Here is a 22501-nt window from a genome sequence, read left to right on the forward strand (position 1 = left end):
TCAACACATCATTGGGTGTATACTCTCTAACTTGCAAGCCTAAGTGATTCCAGACCAGGGCAAAGAAAATGATTAGAGATATCAGCAATCACAACAATGGCCTCATCTTAGACACTGGCCCTAAAACACGGGCTGTCTCACAAGAGAAGGCTGTTATGTTTACTAAGAACTGACATTTGAATACAATTTAAAGAAATCATAATAGTTCTATAATATGTAACAAAGAGTGCAATGTGCTAATGTGCAAATACACCGCAGAAGAAAAAGAAAGTGAACATTAATAGAAGACATACTTTTGAAGAAAGTACTACTCATAACTGAGTTATTTTTGCATTTTCTGGTTTTGTAATCATTTGGTGAGATTTACGCTTATCTACTACAAGTAGGGGGATGAAAACTGAGGCCAACTACCCACCACTCCAATATGTTCACCAGCCTGTCACAATTCTCACAGCAAAGAGCTAATGCGGCAGAGAACAAAAGGTGCCAACTTGTTCATCCTAAGACTCGCACCAATGGTTAAAGCCAAATAAATGATATTGCCTAGAAAAAAATTGCATTCTCAACAAACAGTTTTCTGTACATACATTTTTATGCAATATGACAAAACTGAACAACTTCTCACTTGTAACACTGGTCAGATGAGCTGACAGATCTGAGGAGTCCTCAGTAATTTATTTGTTTAAAATTGAGTATGTCATGAGAAGTATCTTGTAGATGGATGTCAAAAAGTTTATTCTGACTTATCTTTATCTATGGTCAATCAAAGTATTTTGATGAAGAGAGTGTGTCTGTAAAAGCAGATAGAGATGATCAAAAATAGTTGAGGTCCTAAAAAGTATGACTCCACTTATTGACGAAAAGGAATAAGCTTGAGGTTTGCAAAGGAGTGCGAGGAGACCACCAGTGATGACTGTCTCACCTTCTAAAAGATTTTGTGGAGCCGTCTGTAAAATCTGGCCATACTATGGTCCATGGGTGGAGACTGGTCAAAGTCCTTGACTTACACTTATGACGAGGAGAACAAACACACATTGTAAGGAATTCTATTGGCCTTTAAGACAGCCCTCCTTATGTCTCACTGTAAGCTCAGCTAAATGATCAAATTACAGAACACGATCTAATCTATTCTGTTGCATTGTAAAATAACCCAAGTTTATTCGGGTTTGCTGAATTACTGCTTGTATTATGACAGTGGCATGGCATGCTTGTGGTGCTTTCAAATGTTAAATTTCAAGTTAGTCATTCTGTTACTTTGATTTCCCTACTAGCCATTAGTTATATCCATCCATTCATCCATTATTGAAATAGAGTATAGGGGTACTAATTATTAGCTCCATCCATTGTTGAAATGAGGTATTGGAATGCAATGTAAAATATAGGAAACATTCATAGGTGTTCATACTAGGCAACTTTAGAATTGCCAATAAATTCAAGAGCATGTCACTAAAATGAGAGGCCAAAATTTTACATAAAGTAAAAAATATATACAGAAGAAAAGTCATAACTGTGTTATGACTTTTTGTTTTGTGGAAATTTTTGTCTAGCGCTTAGTTTGTAGACGTGGCACATGGAAAAAGGCATCACCAGGAGAGAGAGAGACTGGCAGCAGCAAAAGTTCCTGTGCATACCACTGTGTAATTGTGTGTTGTGCTAGGGGGCAATACATCCTGTATGTGTGCTGCACACCCAAGAAAGGCATTAACAGGATTATCTTGATTTTCAGAAATCAAGAAACTATTTTTGTCTTGACTTGCAAAAAGCTTTTAATAAAGGTCCACATGAAAGGGTAAACTAAAAGAAGTGGAATTCAGAGCACAGTGTGTAGGTGGGCTCAAAATTGGCTTGAATGCTGGGAGCAAAGTGTTATGGTGACCTTTTCAGAATTGGGTGATGTTAAAAGTGGTATCCCCTTAGGGATCAGTGCTGGAGCTTCTGCTCTTTCTAGTATTGTATATATCAATGATCTGAATATGAATATAAAAAAAGCTGGCCAAGTTTGCAGATGATTATGAAATTAGATGGAAGCTACATCATTACATAGAGACATAGACAGCATATGGCTTGGAGAGATTTCAGGCGGATGAAACTTGATGTAAGTAAAGGTAAGTTTTAAAAATATTAGATCTGAATACACAATGGGTGGCTTGAAACTTGAAAGTCAAAGAGGCTATGCTTAAGTTATGTAATACACTTGGGTGGCTTCACCTGTGTGCAGTTTTGCTTTTTGTATTCCAAAAAAGACATTACAGCCGTGAAGAGCGACTAAGCTGATTCCAGGACTGGGAGATATGAGCTGTGATGAAACATTTGAAGGAATTCAACCTTTTATGTTTAAACAAACAGAGATTAAGAGGTGACGTGATTGGAATGTTTAAAATTATGTATGGAATTAGTACAGTGGATCCTAGCTGTTACTTTAAAATGAATTCTTCACAAAAACATGGGTTCAAAATTGAAAAACTCAGGTAATGAAGCACAAACACATAGAATAAACTGGGACTATACTTTTGGACCTTCAAATCTCAACTCAATGTTATTTTGATGAAATTGGTTATTTGCAAGTTTGTTTGGGCTGAATGACCTGTTCTCATCATAATTGTTCTAATGCTCAAATGTTTAATTTGGGGCAGCATAATGAGAGAAGAAGCATTTGAAATGATAATGCAGGCCTGCAATACTAAAGAGGGTGTAAATATTTCTTTGTACAGCGAGGCAACTATACTATGAATATGTTGTGGGCATGTGATTCCAAAAGTGACTCTTGGTTAAAGCATTCTGCTAAGGGACTGCCTTGGGGACCTTATCTTTTAAAAGGCAAACTGAAGATTTGGGATCCAAGGACACCAGGGGCTTCTAGATTCTAGCCTGGTGTGTGTAGAGCAACTGCAAAGCTTCCTTGACCCAAAAGGTGATTCTGGTGCTTAACTGGTAGTGACACTGAAATGGAATTTTAAAGCACCTCCATGCCAGATTGTCTCTGATAAGGAATTTATTCAAGGACTTACCTCACATCCCTCACTCACAAGTTCTCCCTAAGATGATGGCAGTGCTGATTGAACGTGGGTCACTGGAATTAGAAGCAGTGAGTTGTAATACAGGGTTGAATCCCTGCTTCTGTCACCTCAAGTTGGCTGTGTAGCTGAGAAAGTATTGGCAAGTGGCAACTCATTGAGCGAATTTCACAGCAGAGGTAACTGGTGCTGTAACCTGGATTCACTCAGGAGAGGTGTGAGTGTAACTGTGAAAGAAGCCCCATTGCAGCTAGCAGCCTGATGAGCTGCTGGTTGATGGAGGTCTCTTTTGGTGAAACAATAGAATTTGCTGCTTACAGTTGTGGTCCCCGGCCGGGACGCCCAGGAGGACCAGAGGAGGGCTTGTGCCTCCTCCGGACCGTGAGGGGGCGTCCGTCCTGGTTATGTTGGGGGCCTTGGGTAAAGGGCTTGGAAGCCCAGCCCTGTAGGGACCCGTGGCCACCGCCAGGCGGCGCTCCGATGCCGGTATATCCCGGGAGCCCGGAACTTCTGCCACACCAGGAAGTGCCGGGGGGGAGACTTTGGAGGACACCCGGAGAGCTGCCGGGAGGACAGCCGGCACTTCCACCATGCTGGGGCGTGGCCAAGGGAAGAACGCCGGGAACACCTGGTGTTCGTCCGGGAATCAGATATAAGGGGCCGCCTCCCTTCAGTGAGCAGTGGATGTCGGGTGGAAGTGGACAGAGCTGGAGAGAGGACTGGAGGCGGCCAGGAAAGAAAGGCACAGGAACTGTGAGCCCTGGACTTTGGGGAATCAGTGCAGAAGGCACTGGGGTTTGTGGTGCACGTGATCTTTGTAAATAGACTTTGTAAATAAACGTGTGTTGGGTGAAACAAAGATGTCCGTCTGTCTGTGTCCGGGTCAAAGTTCACACAGTATATTCAACTGGCCTGAATTTGATTCCCACCACTGCCACCGTCTGTGGGCCGACATTGTGGTTTAGAGAGAGCAGAGGCACAGAACCTAATGGTTTGAGGGAAGTGAAGAGAAAAGTTTAGAAATGGTGGGAATGTCTGTGTTTAGAGAGAGAGAGTGATAGAAAAACCTTCAAAAATAATGCAGTAATCCAACATTTAGTAACATAAAAATTTGGGTCCAAAATATGACTTTCTCTAAATAAAACTGTGATGTTACCAGTAAAATATTGCACTCCAGTAATTCATTTTTTATAAGGAAATGGAAGAATCCTGTTGAAAAAATGTATACTGTATTCTCCTTCCCTAATTATAAAGAAACCAGTAATGGCACACTGCACTATAACTTGCAGTGGATACACTTGACTTGAGCATTCATAGTTTTCATTCTCTTTCTCTGTATGTTTAGCATTCATTTGCTCAGAGGTTGATGCGCTTGCTGCTTCCTGAGCAGTTCTTCTTTTCTCAACTCTAGTGGCCTGCTTCTTCTCTTCTTTCATCGGCATGTTTTTGTGTTAAAACTGTTTAAATCAGTGTTTGTATTGCAATTACTTAGTACATTTTCCTTAATTTTTCACTTAAGCTGGCACTTACAGTAAGTCTTCAATCTGCCTCAAGAATGATTTATTATATGAAAAGGTAGGGGAAGTGACGGTGAAGCTGGTAGGAATGAGAACGGCGCCCATATGCATGCACTGCATGGCCGCCCTGCTGGCCACTGCCAAGAGTTGATTCTACAATAAAATAAAATAAAAAAAAAGAGGAATAACCTTGGAGGTCAATCATCACCCCGAAAGCGGATAGTAGTCGTGACATAGTATATGTGTAACAAATTTCAGGTCAATAGGTGAAATGGTTTGCAAGCTACAGGTGATTTAAAATCTTGGACAGACAAACGAACAGCCACAGTCGTGTATTATATAAGAAGATTGAGATATTTTTGTGCACATTGGTGCCCCAAATTATTTTTGTTGAGGAATAAAATCTATTTGAGTGTTTTAGTATAATATTAATAAGCTTCTAGCATTTTACTATGCTAAGTAACTGTACCAAATTTCATTATAAATACAGCTAATTGTTCTTGACTATTTGCATAAAATGTGTTAAAACCATTAAAAAGGTTAAGTTGGAATTTTGATATCATCTCAATATTTTCCTTCTACACTATATATACTCTCCTTACTATATTATTAGGAAAAGCAACAGGGAAGTTAGTCCTCCAAGACAAATTGTTACATGAAAATTGTTGCCTTATAATGTGAATGTTTTTTAAAAAAATCTAACAAATAAATCCCTACAGCCTTCAGTTTTCTAATAAGCATTCTTTTCTTAAATATGCAATTAATATTAATGTTGCACCACGAGAGCTATAATATTGCATTGTATAGCACACACAATAAATTTTGCAAGGCTAAAATAAAATACTGCTCCACAATTCATACTTCTATAATTTTTATTATTAAACTTAAATATCTTACTTCTTAGCAAAATGCTTTGACATCTTTTGTTTCACTGCAGTTATTTCACTATTCACTAGTCTTTTTTAATGAAACATTATCTAATTTCCCTGGGTACTAGCATATATTTTGTAAATGTGGTAACTGTAATTCTTCTATTTAAAGTTGTGTTTAAACCAGTGTCAGCTTGAAGGTGGTGAAGATGGCACACAATCTTGACAATCCAATCTAGATTCTAGTCAGGAACCAAGGAAGATATGAGTCACTGGCTATCAAATGAAGATGAGTGAACTCTCCAGGACACTGACTATGAACACTGTGAATAATATGAGGCCAGAAATAACCTAAAAGATGGTTTCTATTAGATGAATAAAGCACACAAGGCAAGGGATGAATGAGAGGAGTAACAAAACCAAACAATAAACAAAAGAAAATGGAACCTCTACTGTTTCTATGAGCCTTTTGTGGTCATGAAGTGTGGTGGCTGGTTCACTGTCTCACCATTGTACTGTACAAAATGTACTTTTCTCTATCTTACATGTCATACCTTCCCCTCTTACCCTGGTCTGGCTTTCTCTTACTAGACGCGTGCTTTCATCTAACTCACATCTACACTGAAAAAGATTCTGGAAATAGAGGAACTTAAACACATTCCAGGAGCCACCTTTGGGGTTTGAAATTACTTTTAGGTCAGAGGGAAATGACTAGAGCTTTTCCTAGTCATCCTTGATGTTCACACACTTCCAAACTGTTCAAAACTTGTAAGACACCAGGTTGCCTGCCCTGTGCAAAGAACAATATGATCCCATGTGTCTCTTCCACAGATTAATATGCCTTCTGGCAATCGGGAGGTGTTGTCATCTGTAATGCTTACCTCATGTCCATGCATTTTCAAGAGAGTAAGGGTAGCACTGACAACCCCAAAGATGAGCTGCCTACTATCTGCCAGTTGTCCTTAAATTGTAGGTGACTGTACCTGACTGCTTCTTAGGAATAGGAAAAATGCTGCCCCCTGTTGGTGTCTGCTCAAGTCTCCATTTCTACCTGCATCCTGTGTGTCCATTTGAAAAACAATTCAAAACCAGATATGTAGCTCATGTTTCCTAAATGCATTGGCTCCATTACACTAATTTCCATTCTATTTAGTAAATCCAGTTTTAGATACTGCAGTCAGAGGAACATGCTTGTTGTTCGAACCTGAACTCGCCCTGTGAGTCCTGCTTTTAGTGACGACAATGTACTGTTTATTATATTTTCTACAATAATGCTGTTATTCTCCTTTCTGAAGATGTAGGATGAACAGATTTGCTTCTTACGTTGTACCACACTTCAGATTTGCCTCTGGGATTTTCAGAAACACTATTTTTGAATCAATTATCAGGGAAATCATTCTGTTCCTTCATTTCCTTGTTATTTTTGGAGCTGTCAGTGTTTAACTACAGATTTTGGAAATGCTTTGCTTATAGTAAAAGTTTTAGCATTTTTTTCTATTCTTTCCTGGTGTAGCTTAAATATTAGCTTTGAAATTTTAAATAAATTACAGGAGAACAATATGCCTATTATATGATAGAAGTATAATTGTTGCTTTTATTTCTTAAGAATAAGTGACAATTAAATACTTGTTTATTAAAAAGTCTTTTAAAAAACCTCAAGGCACTTCTTTTTAAAATTAAAGTGGAATATTTGTGAAAAAAAGCACATTTTGATAAATATGCATTACCTGCACCTGGTGATTCTCCACAATAAGCAAGAGTATGATTCAGGACTAGAGTGTCGATCAGCAGCTAATTCTGGATAGGGAGGATTACCGAAACATTATAGGCATGCAGTTTGATAGCACCGACTATACTATACATCCAGTCACCTCACCAGTTTGATAATATACTTAATCGAGTTCTGAGTTTCAGGGGTTAGAAACTATCCTGGCAGTTTTGAGCACAAGGCAAAGATCATTTATGTATGATCCATTGGAGTCCATCACAGTGTCCACTGATGTCCACCCTTACTCACACAGGCCCACATATCTTTGGGTTATTTGTGGCATCCCGTTGATTTACATATTTACCTTTATGAATTTGAAATCAAATCAAAATTAATTTGTCACATACAGAAAATACAATAAAACAGGTAGTGAAATACTTATTTTCTCAACTCCTATGACTGTGCCTTTAGGAAGAATATTAAAGGGCAATAACAATAAAATAGTACATGACTTTAATAAATATCCAAATTTATTAATAGAATTTTATATATGTGATAAACAATAAATATCCAAGTAAATAACTTAATAAGAAATAGCTTAATGTAAGAGAGTTAAAAATAGGGCATGATGTAGTTCTAGACACTTTTCTTATTCAAGATGCATATGGATTGTGGAACAAAGCAAGTCCTCAGTTTCTCTAAATGTGACTCTAGGCAGCGGTAGAGTTTACTTGAGGATACATTGTTGGGATGGCTGGAATCATTCATAATTTTTTTTGCCCTGGTTCGACATCAAATTGTGTAAATGTTCTCGAGGTCAGGGAGTGAACACCCAGTGATGCGTTCAGCTGACCACACCACTGTAGGCAGAGTCCTCCTGTGTGTTGTTCCAAAACCAGACAGTGATACTCCCAGTCAGAATGTTTTCAATGGTTAATGTGTAGTTTTTTATTAATTAGGAGCAGCCTGAACTCCTTGAGACTTCTGAGGTAGTAAAGATATTGTCCTGCCTTCTTTACCCAGGTGTCATGTGTTTGGATAAAGTTATGTCCTCTTTGATATGTACACTGAGGTATCTGAAACTATCCACCAACCCCACCTGAGTGCGGTTAACCGTTAGCTGGTGGTTGTGCCGTTTTCTCCCTGGTTCCACTCCTTTGCCTTACTCACATTCAGGAGTAGACTGTTGTCCTGACACTAGTGTGTCAGACCATCCACTTCATTCATTAATCCTGCAGATTGTTGTTAAATATCGGGATTACCACAGCTGTGTCATCATCAAACTTGACAACGATATTAGAATCATGTGCAGCCAAATGTGGATAGGGAATACAACAATGGACTCAGAACACAGCCCTGTGGAGTGCCTTTGTTGAGAGTTGAGGGATGATGAGATGTGGCCACCCTCTCGAACCACCTGGGACCTGCCTGTCAGAAAGTTAAACATCCAGTCGCACAGCTAAATGTTCTGATGTAGGTTACGGAGCTTGGTGATAAGTTTAGGGGGATTATTGTGTTAAATTTAAAACTATAGACTAAAAATAACATCCACACAATAATTCCCTCTCTTGTTGTCCAGTTGGGGCCAGTACTATATGATGGCATTTGTGGCTTTTGTAATGTAGGTGGCATGCTGATTAATGCTGCTGCCTCATAACTCCAGCAGATGAGATAATATAGTCTCACCCTTGCCTGTATGGAGTTTTGGAAATTCTCACTCCATCAGCACAGGTTTTCTCTGACATACATACAGTGGTAAGTGGCTACTCTAAAACTGCCATAATATGAATGACTGTTCATGGTGATGGATAGGCATTCTATCCAAAGTTACTTTCCAACCAGAGATGAATTAAGTGGGTTCACGTAATCAATGGCTAGATGTCTTTCTTTAAAAAGAGAATGGGTACAACATGGTAGACTTGGAGTGACATCCTTAACTCCTCGTATGAGTAGCTTGACTGCTCTATTATGTTTTCTGACCGAGAGCTTTACAGCGGAATCATTCTGAAACGTTCATGCCTAATGGAGGCTGCCTAGAGACCATTCTTAGTGCAAGCTCAATAGGAAATATTAGCTGATCTGCAGTAACCAGTGATAAAACCAGTCCTCATCGCTTTGGCTTTATCTTCAAATGCTTATTTAACAAACAGCTAGTACTTTGGCACTCTGAGATGTGTGGGATGTTGTTCACTTTCCAGTCCTTGCCGCCGCACACCTTGAGTATTTTGACAGGCAGCAGACTTCGCCTTCTAATGTTGCTTTTATAACAACTGGAACAGATTCTTGAAATGTGTTAATATAACAAGTGCAAAGGGCTGCCTTCAAGTGCCTTGAGAAGTGTTCAAATTGTTAAATACATTTTCTTCTGTTAAACGACGTGCAAATAAATGCTTCATTTCTATAATTATAAATGATAACATTACACAATAGTTCCTTAAGTGTATTTTTTTAAACATAAGCAAGGAGTGGTTATTTAAAATAAATATTTATATCTTGGCAAAACAGGAATCTGGACAGTGGGTGGTCCCTGAGGGCAGACGATGGAAGAGGCGGCTGTATAAACCACAAGATTGGGGTTTTATAGAGTATACAGTACAGCATGAGGCAAACTCGCCACTTCACTCCAGGGAGGCAAGCATTCCTGATCATTAAAACAAAAAAAAATGCTTTCAAGCTAGGGTGCCTTATTTTTTTTAAAGTAAAAGTTTTCTCCTACCACAGGAGTATTAACTGCCTTGAAAGCAAGTTCTTTTATTATGTTTTCTTTTTTTGTATGTTAAAGATAAATGATTGACAAGAGCGAGTCTTTATCAGAATAAAAAACTTCATCTTCATGTATAAGTTATTAAAAATGTTAAGATCTACGGCAGCTGATTTGCTTCACATGTCCTGTTGTTCTAAGTCCTCATTAATGTTTCATGACCCTGTCACTATGCAAGTATCCCTCCACAAAGGCCCCCTTCCCCCAGCCTTCCCCACCAAAGTATCTAAGCGCATTGTTGAAAGTCATTGAAAACAGCATGAGACAAGTGAAATGATGCCGGAAGACGGCACTACTGTTCAAAAGACTTCTCGAGGTGATCCATTCGGTGCCATGTAAACAGAAATAAGTACCTGTCTGCAGAACTGAAAGTGCTGCCCATATCAGAAAAATGCATCTTATGTACATTTTTTCGACTTAATAAGCCAGGGTCTAGATGAATAGGTTTCTGACAGTTATGAATGGGAGGCTAGCTACATTAAGGCAATGAGGGAGGAAACTGAAGCTAAAAAAGTCACTTTGAATAAATCATTACTAGGTCTATTACAGTTTCCTAAATTGTGGCCTTATACCCTATAGCCAGTGACCCATGGCTGCTTAGCCAGTGCTTAGGCATATTAACAGGGAGGAACACGCCAACAGGTTGGTGCAAGGCACACCATAACCCTAAAAGCGTTGATGAGCGGAACCTCTTTCATGAGTACAGTTCCCCCTTCAAAAATTGGAAATAAAGGCTCCTGCATATTGTATGTGGGAGCAGAAAATGAGTACCGCCGAAAGGGCACAGGAGAACAGTCAATACTGAGCAGCAGCGGCGAAAATGGTTTCAATTTTCTGGATTATTAATTCAAACTCTCATTCACACACCAGTTAAAATTAAAAGAGCGTATTCCACTCCTGCAGTTTTAAATTAAATATTATACTGTGCTTCGCGACTCTGAATTAAATAGCTTATTCCACAGGCCAGTGTGTTGTTGGGAAGCTAATAAAGGCCAGACCCGCCGTGTACATACAAGCAGAAAGACAAGCCGTGCTTATATGACTCTACTTGTTTCTCATTGGAAGTCAAGTTTGCTGCCATTATAAAAAAAAAAAAAAAACTTGGTGTTTAACACGAGCACCCTTTTGTTTTGACAGAAAAGGCTACGGCAAATGAATGACGTTCGATCTAGGTGTGAAATGTGGAGGTACCAAATTAACTGCTAAGGTAATTACTGTTCTAATTCTGCATAAACATGTGCCCTGAAAAATCATTAATAGTTCGGGGAAAGTAATGTTAGTGATTAAATAAAGTGGCTTGCATCATTGAGCACAACTAAGCTACTTTAATTACATCTGAAAGCTGGGGAAAGGCTGTGGCTAATTGAAGTTAGCACGAGGTTCCTGAATGACCAGCATTAGCCTTGTTGGATGAGTTCAACTCATTTAATTGTGTGCTTGTTATAATGACCATGCTTGTTTATCACAACGCACACACTTAATAGGAGCATTTATTTGAAATGAACTAATATTTGGAAGTGCTACACACAGGCACTTAGCAAGTGTCCGTGGTTGCATGAGCCAAGCTGACTTACCATTCCACCAGGTTTGAAACTTTTTATATTAAAGCAGCAGGGCTCCGAGATCTCATAAAAAAAACCCAAACTACCTCTCTCATTTGATACACGTTGATGAGTTAAACTGCTGTAGCTGCCTGGCTAAACTTTCCTGGGTGCTAAGAAAAAATAAAGAATCCTACATATCAATTAGGGAAAGCCTGCAACTGAACAACTAACAACAAGCTGCCATTACCTTCTAGTGTACTGGAAAAGCCTGCCTGCTTTTGTGTGCTGTGAATATTAAAAAAAACAGTCATCTTAAATCAAATATTGCATAAATTACTTCCTGAACAAACAATTTCCAGAAAATGTTATACTTGCCTTATTTATTTGTCTAGCCCCTAATAACCCATGTGAAAAAGTAACTGCCCTGCTTGGCCTCATAACTGGTTACATGACCTTTAGCAGCAAAAGCTATAAGTAGAGAGGACAGTTTCTATAGTTGTTAAATAGTCTATTAAAGTGTTATAGAGTAATTTTAATTTCCAAAGAACAGTTTCAATTCTAAAACAAAAAAAGCAAGCTTTCCAACATGAACAACTTATTTCACATCCTCTCATAATGGGATTTGTCTTGGCCATTCCAGAGGCTTTCACTTTTTCTTCCTTTTCAATGTATTGTTTGCCTTTTAGATCATTTAGTTCTTGCATGACCCATCTGCATTTCACCGTTCGCTTGCAAATACATGGCCTGGCATTCCCCTGAAGAACTGCTTAATGGACAGCACAATTTGTTTCCTTCAGTAATGGCAAGTGAGACCGATCCTGATGTTGCAAAGCATTGCACCACCATGACTAACCATTCATATGAGGTTGTAAAACATGAACAAGTAATCTTAATTTATACTGAAGCTTTTTTTTATTGAATGCTATCCTATGGTTGTTGACAAGGACATAGACACTGTACAACTGTTTACTTGTGTTTTACAAAGAGTGACTTAAGAGCAATCTGATTGGCCAGTTTGGCTTTGAAGATGCGTTTGACAGAAGAAGTGCGAGACATCCACAAAATTGTTCTGAAGATCAGAGTAATTTTCTTTGACCACAGCATGGTGTGCCTCTAGAAACTGTGTGCTGACATCTTTACTGCTGTGGTAAAAGCAGATGTTCATTAGAATAGTTCTGTCCCCTATACAACTAAATCTAAAACAAGTCTGTTACTCAGTTCCTAACATGGGTGAGATATATATATATATATAAGTGTTTTCAGTGATGCCTTTCTTTGGAGAAATTATTTCTGAGTTCAGGTTTTCACTAATTCAGTATCTGAAGTATCTACACTTTACCAACAATGAAGATTTTGATGAGAATACCCATCCAGCACCCAGACTGAAGAAAATGTGGGAAAGAGATATACCAGACAATTGTAACAAACGTTTGGAGCATTCACATTCTGGACTGTGATGTCAGCATCAATGAAAGTCTTGTGCCTTACAAAGGCAGAATTGTCATGGATACAGTACATCACATCAAAAAGAGCAAGATTTAGCATAAAGTTTTAAAAGCTTTGTGAATCTAACACGGGATACATTTGGAATTCGATTCTGTACACTGTTAAAGGGACAATATCTGATCCAAAATACAGTCGGTACAGTGTTGCTACATCATTGGTGTTGAATGTTATGGATGATCTGCTGGATCAAGGTTACTGTGTAACCATGGACATTTTTATACAAAGTACTTCGCCAGAGGTATTTGACATCTTTCTGCCAGGAAAGACTGACGCATATGGAAGAGTGTGTCCTAACCGTTGCGGCATGCCTGAAGACTTTGGCAGAGCTAAATTACAGTGAGGTAATTTAAAAGGGTAAAGTGTTTATGCTGAAATGGAAAGACAAGAAAAATATTTGTCGTCTTAGCACTGTACATAATGCAGCTACAGTCACTATACAGACAAAAGGCAGCAAGCAGATAATGAAGCCTTGTGCTGTGGTCGACTACAACAGCACGATGGGCGGTGTAGATCGTGCAGATCAAGAATCGACTTTCTATCCCGTTCTGCAGAGGTAACAAAAGAAATAATACAAAAAGATATTTCGCCATCTGGTGGAACAGTGCATTTGGAATGTATACAAAACAAAACAAACAAATTTTAATACAAACAAAAAGCTGGCAAAACTGTATCTCATGCAAAGTTTACATGACAGCTTGTAGAACAAATCATTGCCACACATCCACCATCCATACCATCGCTAAGGAGAGGTGGTCGCACATCGTGGATCAGAGTGTCTTATTGGTAGACATTTTATTGATTACATTCCTCCAACAGGGAAAAAAAACAGAATCCAACTCATACCTGTGATGTGTACTGTTCAAAAACTGATAAATCTGGAAAGAAAATCCAAAAAGAAACACGCTATTATTATCCCGACTGTGACGTTGGATCGTGTCTTTCACTGTTCTTTAAGATTTACCACACAAAGTACTTTTTGAGATTATATACTGTTTTTTATCATTAGTAGTAGCATTTTTACTGTTATTCTAATTTTTTTATTATTGTTTATTTCATATTATTTTTATTCATCATTACTATTATCATTTTTATCATTATTATACTTTTGAGATTTAAAAAAATTTTATTTTTTTCATGCCAAAAAAAAAAGCAACACTTGTTACATATTTTTTTGGGAACAAAATGTAACGATAAGGAGGTTAATGATAAGCAGGTTAAATTACCAGCAACAGATACACATTAATCCTAAATTTAGACAAGAGCCAAATACTTTTTAAGAGTACATCCCCTGAAACCAAATCCTTAGCTATGGTCTCCCCATGAAGAGCCAGGACCACAGAGCACCTTCCAGGAGCTGTCTGTCTTTCAGCAAAGCCCAATGTATGCCCTGCTATGTGGGGTCTTGCCAGCTTCCAGATGACATAATAGAAAATATTATAGACTACTTTGTCCACATAACATACTTTTATTTGAGTAATCCACCAAGACATCTGGGGGGTCATCTTTCCCTGCTGGTCCTAGCTGTCCCTATAATGAAGATTCAGTATTCTCATACAATAAAGGCAAAGTCTGGAGTACACCTGGGCTCTCCTGTTACCTGTACTGCTTATATATGCAAAGGGAATTTACCTGTTTGGGACAAGGGATGGTAAGGCAGCAGTGATAAGATGTTCACATTCACATCTTACCTCCCCCTGGGGTCCCCTAGCTGCCCACAGTGATATATACTGTAAAGGTGCCTTTAGAATAAAGGTTTTGTTTTTCCTACCCTGAAACCGATTGGTCTTTCTTCTTTTGCCATGTACTATCCAAACTAACCCCTAATAATGCCATGCCATTATGGTAACATTACAATAATTTGAAGTAATAGTAAAAAAGAGAAAACACTTTATCTCAAATGTGTTCAAAAATAGACATAGCTTTTATCCTGTAGTTTCTCTGACTACATCATGCACTTAATGCACAAATAATGGGACAATGACCCTCTTCTATTAATACTCTAATAATGACCCATTTGTAAGCTTTTAGCCAAAATATGATGCAATGTGAATACAGACTCTCAATTTTCTACTTCTTCTGGTTATCAGACATGATGTAAGCATTTCTTTTGCACTGTTTACAGCTGCAACATTGCATCTGAAGGGATTCTTTGTTTTGTGCACTAAAAGCATTCAGATTTACAACACTAAAACTGCTGTTAATGATTTCATTGTAAGAACAATTAATTTCACAGTTGAACCCAAATCTAGCCCAAAAAAATTGTGCTAGTCAAATGAGAGACGATTGTCTAGTGTTTACATTAGAAGCCTAGTGTGAGAGTGTTTTACTTTTTGTCTGTATGATTAATAATAGTAGCAATCAGTGATTTCAAGTAAGAGATCACAGAAAGTTATCTCTTTGTCTTTCTAACATATAAGATCTCATTGTTAAGGCTATGACTAACTTGATGCCCTTTTTATGTTCACACTGAAACATTCCCATTGAACACTCTGGTTTTCATTTTCTCTGCATGGTTTTCCTTTGAAAACTGCATTAGTTGAACATAATATATGACAACAGCAGGAATTATTCTCGTAGTTACATAAAAGAATATTGGCATAAAGCTTTCAAACATATTATACAATGGACAGAATGTGACTACACATGTTATGAGGGCTGTTCATTAACACAATACACTGAAAGGCCATTTTAACTAGAACACCCACTTTATAGCAAGTTTGCCCTAGTTGTCCTTAGAGTGGTCTGAATTCATTATTTTTGTGACACAACAGTTCACACTTAGGACACAGGAATGATGTTTCATTTGAAGAGGTATTGCTCCAATCCAACCCATACAACACCAGAATTGGACTGCAGAGTGGGTTTGAGGACATCAAAAAGTACTGTCAACTTGTTGCTAATTAGCTTTTAATATGGAGGCTTCTGTGCTTTTCTTGAAGCATCAGAGCTCTGTCACTGATAATTCCAAAATATAATATCATTCAAATTGGTCATTAAATTTTGCATAGGGCGGCACGGTGGTAGCGCTGCTGCCTCGCAGTTAAGAGATCCGGGTTCGCTTCCCGGGTCCTCCCTGCGTGGAGTTTGCATGTTCTCCCCGTGTCTGCGTGGGTTTCCTCCGGGCGTTCCGGTTTCCTCCCACAATCCAAAGACATGCAGGTTAGGTGGATTGGCGCTTCTAAATTGGCCCTAGTGTGTGCTTGGTGTGTGGGTGTGTTTGTGTGTGTCCTACGGTGGGTTGGCACCTTGCCCAGGATTGGTTCCTGCCTTGTGCCCTGTGTTGGCTGGGATTGGCTCCGGCAGACCCCCGTGACCCTGTATTCGGATTCAGCGGGTTAGAAAATGGATGGATGGATGGATTTAGCATAAATGACCATTGGATCCATTCTTTGTATTAGAGATATTTAGGTCAAACATTACTCTTCTCCAGCAGTCAATTAAAACATGGTGTGTTGTGCCTTCATCCAGCTTAGATTCTGAGATGAGCAAAAGTGTACGGCTAAGAGACAGAAAAATGTTAAGCCATCAGAGCAAAAGCAGCCAGATCAGAATATGGAATGAGAATTTAAACATGCAAGGGCCAAAACCAGAAATCAATGTTATCTTTTGTAAAACCAAACTTTAAACAAAAATCAATGTCAGGAAAACATAGTTGCTGGAAGGTTTGCAATAAAAATCATAAAACCTGAAATATGTAGAAAGATCGGTTAGAATTCAATAGCTTATAAATACTCTGCATCAGATGCGAGCTCTGTTTCCACACCCACGACAACCACACAAAGATCACAGCAACAGGACCACAAAATGTTGTTGTGGTAAAAGCCAATGCAAATAATACTTTATAATCGTTACAGCAATAATTAATGGCTATGAGTTCAACAATATATACATGCACTGATATAGGAACGACTGAGTTGAGGTAAATCATACTTACAGCCAATGACCATAGGAATACAAGGTAAAAAACAAGGTAATGATGTTCTAGAAATTGCGAAAATCAGTCACAATAATACATTTTTCATTATTATTATTATTATTATTATTATTATTATTTCACAGGATCTCATATGTTTTCTGACTTTTGGAGTTCCCTTAAGGTTTGTTTTGATTGGCGCTGCTCCACATGGCTGCTTTTCATGCAATCATCCCGCTCCGTCTTACTTATACAAGTGTGTCTCAACCATTATGGCCCAATGACCTAGTTTTGCCTTTTTAAATTGGCTGACGATAAACTAGCAGTAATGGCAAACCATCCTTTTGATGAAATGTGTGTTATTATGCAGCCCTGCCAAATGGTTAGGTGACCTTCCGGCGAACAAACAACGGCAACCCGTGACCCATCGCCAGCAATCTGGGTCGTCACTTGGTGGGTGAGAAACACTGGCTTATGCAAACCACTGCAATCCACTTGCACTGGCGGCATTACCTAGTGGTTAAATAACACTGCCATACACGGACCTGGGTCCTCATGCATAAATGGTGCGTATGCACAGAAATGGTGCGTAAGAACATTTCCACATTCAAATCGGGATATATAAAACCTACACTTGGCGTAAAGCCACGCACATTTCCATGGTACCTCATACCCTGTCGTTGTCCAATCGGTTTTGCAGACTGGCGGCACCCAGCGTCAAAGCAGTGCTACTGTTCCTGTGTGGTTACTCTTTATTTTCCTGACGGGCTTTATAAATACACTGAAACTAACCGCATATTGTTTATTAGTGTAATGCATCTGATTGTAATTAACTTGTAACAATATAATGGTCCAGGGAATAGCCATAGTATTCCAAATACCATAACTGCTTTAGCGTTGTTACTCTCACTGCACCTTTTTTTTCCTTCTTTCAGCTGCTCCTGTTCAGGGTTGCCACAGCGGATCATCTTTTTCCATATTACTCTCACTGCACCACTCGGAGTATTTATATCACTGTATCTGAGTGGGGAATCACAGCAGCAGCTGATCGGAAAGAGAATTATTGGGATACAGCATCAAGCACACGCTGCCTCAGCCACGGCAAAACGCTTCTGAGACTTTCCTGTACGGACCTTGTGGTTCAGAAACAGTTTCATCCTAAGAACTTTAAACAATCAATCAATCAGTCCATCAAGTGCTCCTTGTAGAACTGTTTGTACTTATAAGTACAATCACCTCACTGTAAACTTGCACTACAGTTATAATATTGCACAACCTGCGCCACTTTATAAAGCGCGTATTTACATATGATGACGATATCATTTTTAAGACGAAATGCAGCAAAATACAGTATGTTGATTATATTATATAGATAAAACTTTAGCTTCATTTAAATAATCTGTATTGTTAATAATTAAACATGTGAGGACACGGTTCCGCAGCGCTAGCTAGTTTACAGATTGATCCTACCTTGTGCTCTATTCTTTCTGGGGTTGACGCGACACTGGAAGGATAGATGGATAGAATAATTAAACATTTACTAGAAAGATATTTCAATGTTCCTTAAAAGTTTTGAAGAATCGGCGTTGTAAGCTTACAGATGGCTTAACGTCTATCACAGAGCTGATTGTGTGGAGATTGGGTATTTGGAGAAAGAAAAGTGAGGACAGGAATTGGAAATTAGTACGTTTGAAAGAGACAGTACTGCTACAATAATTTCATTGAAGGTTGCACACAATCATGCACCGTGTTCCCCTTTTTTAATGACCTGCTTTAACTCCTATCATCATGAAAAAGATATTATGTATACATCTCAGTATTTTAATTATTCAGAGAGCTGTAATATCACGAATGTAATGGATTTTTAGTCCAGTCAGAGAAAGCGTAAGCACGTAGTGATTCACACACATAGAGCAAAAGATCAAATACAAAACGAAGCATTTAACGTGCTACTTTAGTTACGATGGGATTTGAGAAACTAGTTAATTAAGAGATTTTAAGATTAAGTTTATGATGTTCTACTTTAATGACAAAATAAACTATATGATTAAAGTGGAAATTTCGAGATTGAAGTTACATTTCGTGCTTTTTTCCTACTGTGTGCATTTTTTTTTCTCTGTACACTAATAAGCTTTCATATGACACTCAGATGGTGGGCTACATCTCGCCTTTTGTTGATTATACCTCTGTTTAAACCAACAAATAGTATGCTTTTCTTTGCCTCTACTTGGTATTCGCTGAAATTCTATTTATATTGATTTGCATATTCAAAGAGGCGTAATTCTGGGAGGAGATGGGGTTGGACAGAAGGCGCATGCATGTGCGTAACTTTTCACGTTAATCGGGATTTATGGAGCGGAAGAACGTGGAAGTGGGCAAATGCACAGATTTATGCATCTGGATTTTTCTGTGCGTAAGCACATTTTGGCTTTTGTGCTTGCATCATGTTATAGTGCGAATTCTATGCATGGCATTATGCATGAGGCCCCAGGTGTGCGAATGAACAACGAGACCCGAAGATTAGTTTGTGCTACTCCATACAGTTAAAATATTTGTACAGAACCTCGATTACAATGACCTGTACACTTTGTGACTGACGTAAGACCAATTTGACATACGGACAAGTGGCCAGTCCCAAACTGAGCCAGAAGTCAGAGTATGACAGTTCTTTCCATACTAATTGTAGACAAGAAACTCTTCTAAAGTCAAATTAATAAGCAACCATGATACTGTGTCGTTGACAAATTAAATGATATGAAAACTGAATTGAGAACTCTTAAATAATTTAGTGCAAAGATAAGAAAATGAGGGGACAAAATACTTTTTTTGCGGGAGGTGGGGTGTATATAATTCTTCTGAATGGCACTGCAATCACTGTCTACTGTATGTTCTATCAGTTAAAAATCCATTATTTAGAAATGGGGCCAGTAATCCAAATTAAATGACAATTCTGCATCACTCCCACCTCTCCTAGAGCAGTACCAAATAGCAGAGAATCCAAATAGGAACCTGTCACAATCTGGGGTGTGACCCGCATCTGTAAAGGCTTTGACAGCAACAAAAGCTAATTGAAGAAGGGAGGCTCATCTTTTTGAGAGTTGAAGGAGATAGTTATGGTTTTCCATGGCATATGTACCAGTTTCAGGCTCTTCACGTGGTTCAAAACCATCTCTAAGAGTATGGCTAATGATACCACCTGCTCCACTGATGTATTGGGTTGCAAGCAGTTGTTATGCTTCTAAGAATGTAGTAAAAGGAATAAAAGTCTGCTTATACCTTTCAAAATATGCATGGAGCCTGTGTCTTGGCAAACTGACCTTGTCTCCTAACTCCCGTATCTTGTTTCATTCAATCAGTAGTTATACTTTCCTGTCCACTTCAGGCTTCTATTTTGCATGTCAGAAAAATCACATTTATTAAAATGATGGGGAGCAACCAGGCAAATTGCCCTTTTGACAACATTAACAAGGTCTGTCACACCACAGATGCCCTAGTCACAAATTGCTCAAAAAGTAATGTACTTAGAGCTTCAAGTTCATCAGGGTGGCTTATACCTACACAAGCACCCCACCAACCATTTTTTTTTCTGGCTGTAGCTTCTGTGGGTGGCAGTGGGAATTGATACTGCAGTACTACTCTACAGGCAGCTCTCCCCTGCCATCAAGCACACAGCAGTATGTAGCAAGCATATGCTTGGATGACCCTCCAGTTCAGAGTTAAACTGTAAAGATGGAAATGGTTTTGATGACATTTGTTATTGCAGATGAAGAGTGGTCACTGAAAAAGAGACGATAATTCAATGCATATTTATTCCATCTGCTGGAAACACACACTTTTAGAAAAAGGGAGCTTTTCTCCTTCCTAATTAAAATGTTCAAGTGGAAACCTGTAGGAAATATGACAAATACCAATAAATATAATATAGGCTAGAAAAAGAAGGAAAAAAAAGAATATGTTTTGCATAGTCTTCATTTGTTTGGTTTAAAGAACATTTCTCAAGTGTGCTACCCCAGGCAGCACAATGCAGTCTTTTTTATAAGGCTCTGAAGGACTTTGTGCTCAACTGAGTTATTCTGTCACTTCAAGGACACTGGGTTTTTGTTAGTTTGCATACTTTTTGATGACAAGGATGAGAACAACATTGTCTTTCTTTTTTAACATATATTCTTTACCACTTATATTTGTTAACCACTTAATGGATAACGCTCTCTCCTTTTCCCTGGTGTTGTGCCTTCAGGGTGCTGGTGCCCATCTCTAAATATCAGTTGAGAATTGTGAAGAATGTGTGGGAGGGCTTCAGGAGTTGATTTCAAAGATGTGCCTCTCTTTGTGTATTGTTTGTCCTGTTTCACAGATAAACACACACCTTTGTCTTTCAGCACGGTAACGTTTATGTAACCTGTACAGCAGATTGCTCATTAAATAAATTTCAAGACGACTACAAATCAGGCAGTTGCATCTTGGAGCTGAGCTACTGTTTCAATGACATGATACATTACATAAGATTTTAGACTTTTGTTTTAGGGCATTGTGTGCTTAAAAGACCTCCCAAATACTTGTTACTGTTCCTCATTTTCAAGGATGGGAGCAAGATTGTGAGAGAGGGGACCATACAAGGTGACACTCCCACTATGTCTTTCATCATCTTCAAGAGAAAGAGCCTTCCATTCTAAAACCCTGCAGCCCCCCAACCCCCCCATTTCTAGACACATATCCTCCAGAGCTGTAATCTTTAAAACGAGACTGATTGTAACTATTTATCATCTGAGTTACTTCTACATGACCATGATGTGCACTAATGTCTGTTCAGGGAATTTCCTGAAGCAGAAAATACTAGTCATTGCACAGCAGTTGCGTGAACCTGTAAGTGCATTCTCTGTCACTTCTCATGTAGGTTTCTTTGAAGGGCAAAGGGTGTGGACATACAGGCACAACAGCGCTGGCCAGCATGTGGGATCCATCCGTACCTTCCAAGGCACAAACAGAGGCTACAGCTCGAGACTTGCTACAGGGCCTGAAGTGAACAAAATATTTCCTGAAATGTATAATTCAGTGCAGCAGAGCTTCTCCCTCATGGACTCGGGTAAATGTGCTAACTGCAGGAGCTTTACGGTCACTACAGGCCCAGCTGTCATTCCTGTGGTACTTTCTGTCACACTGACTCAACTCTGTCATCCTTCAACCCAGTTTAAATTAACAGGTAATTTGTAAATGTCACTTCAGGTTAGGCAGCTCATTTTGTTTCTATGCCACCAATCCAAGGCCTGCAACTAATTTTTCTTGTCTTCTCTTAATAAGATTTTCATTTATAAATAGAATTATGCTCAGCAAAATAAATTAAAGTAAGTGATGCACAGAACGGCTAGCAACCTGCACATTGGTGGAATTTCAAGCACCTCCACATCAGAGAAGATTAATAAAAACACTTCAAAGGACAAATTTCATTTCAGCAGCAGACAGCTTTTGGTTAATATTTAATTTGGGCAACAAAGATTATGGTCAGAAATATAATTTTTAATATCTGAATTAATTTTTTGCAACAGAATCATTAATGTGACTTGATAGGTTCTATGTTTCAATGGTATGACTAATTACTTGGCTCTGTCTTATAAAGGGGAGTAAAATGAGAAAAAAAGCAGAATTGTGTTAATACCTTTCATTTTCAAGTA

This window comes from Polypterus senegalus, chromosome 14 (assembly GCF_016835505.1).
Source record: "Polypterus senegalus isolate Bchr_013 chromosome 14, ASM1683550v1, whole genome shotgun sequence".
NCBI lineage: Eukaryota > Metazoa > Chordata > Cladistia > Polypteriformes > Polypteridae > Polypterus > Polypterus senegalus.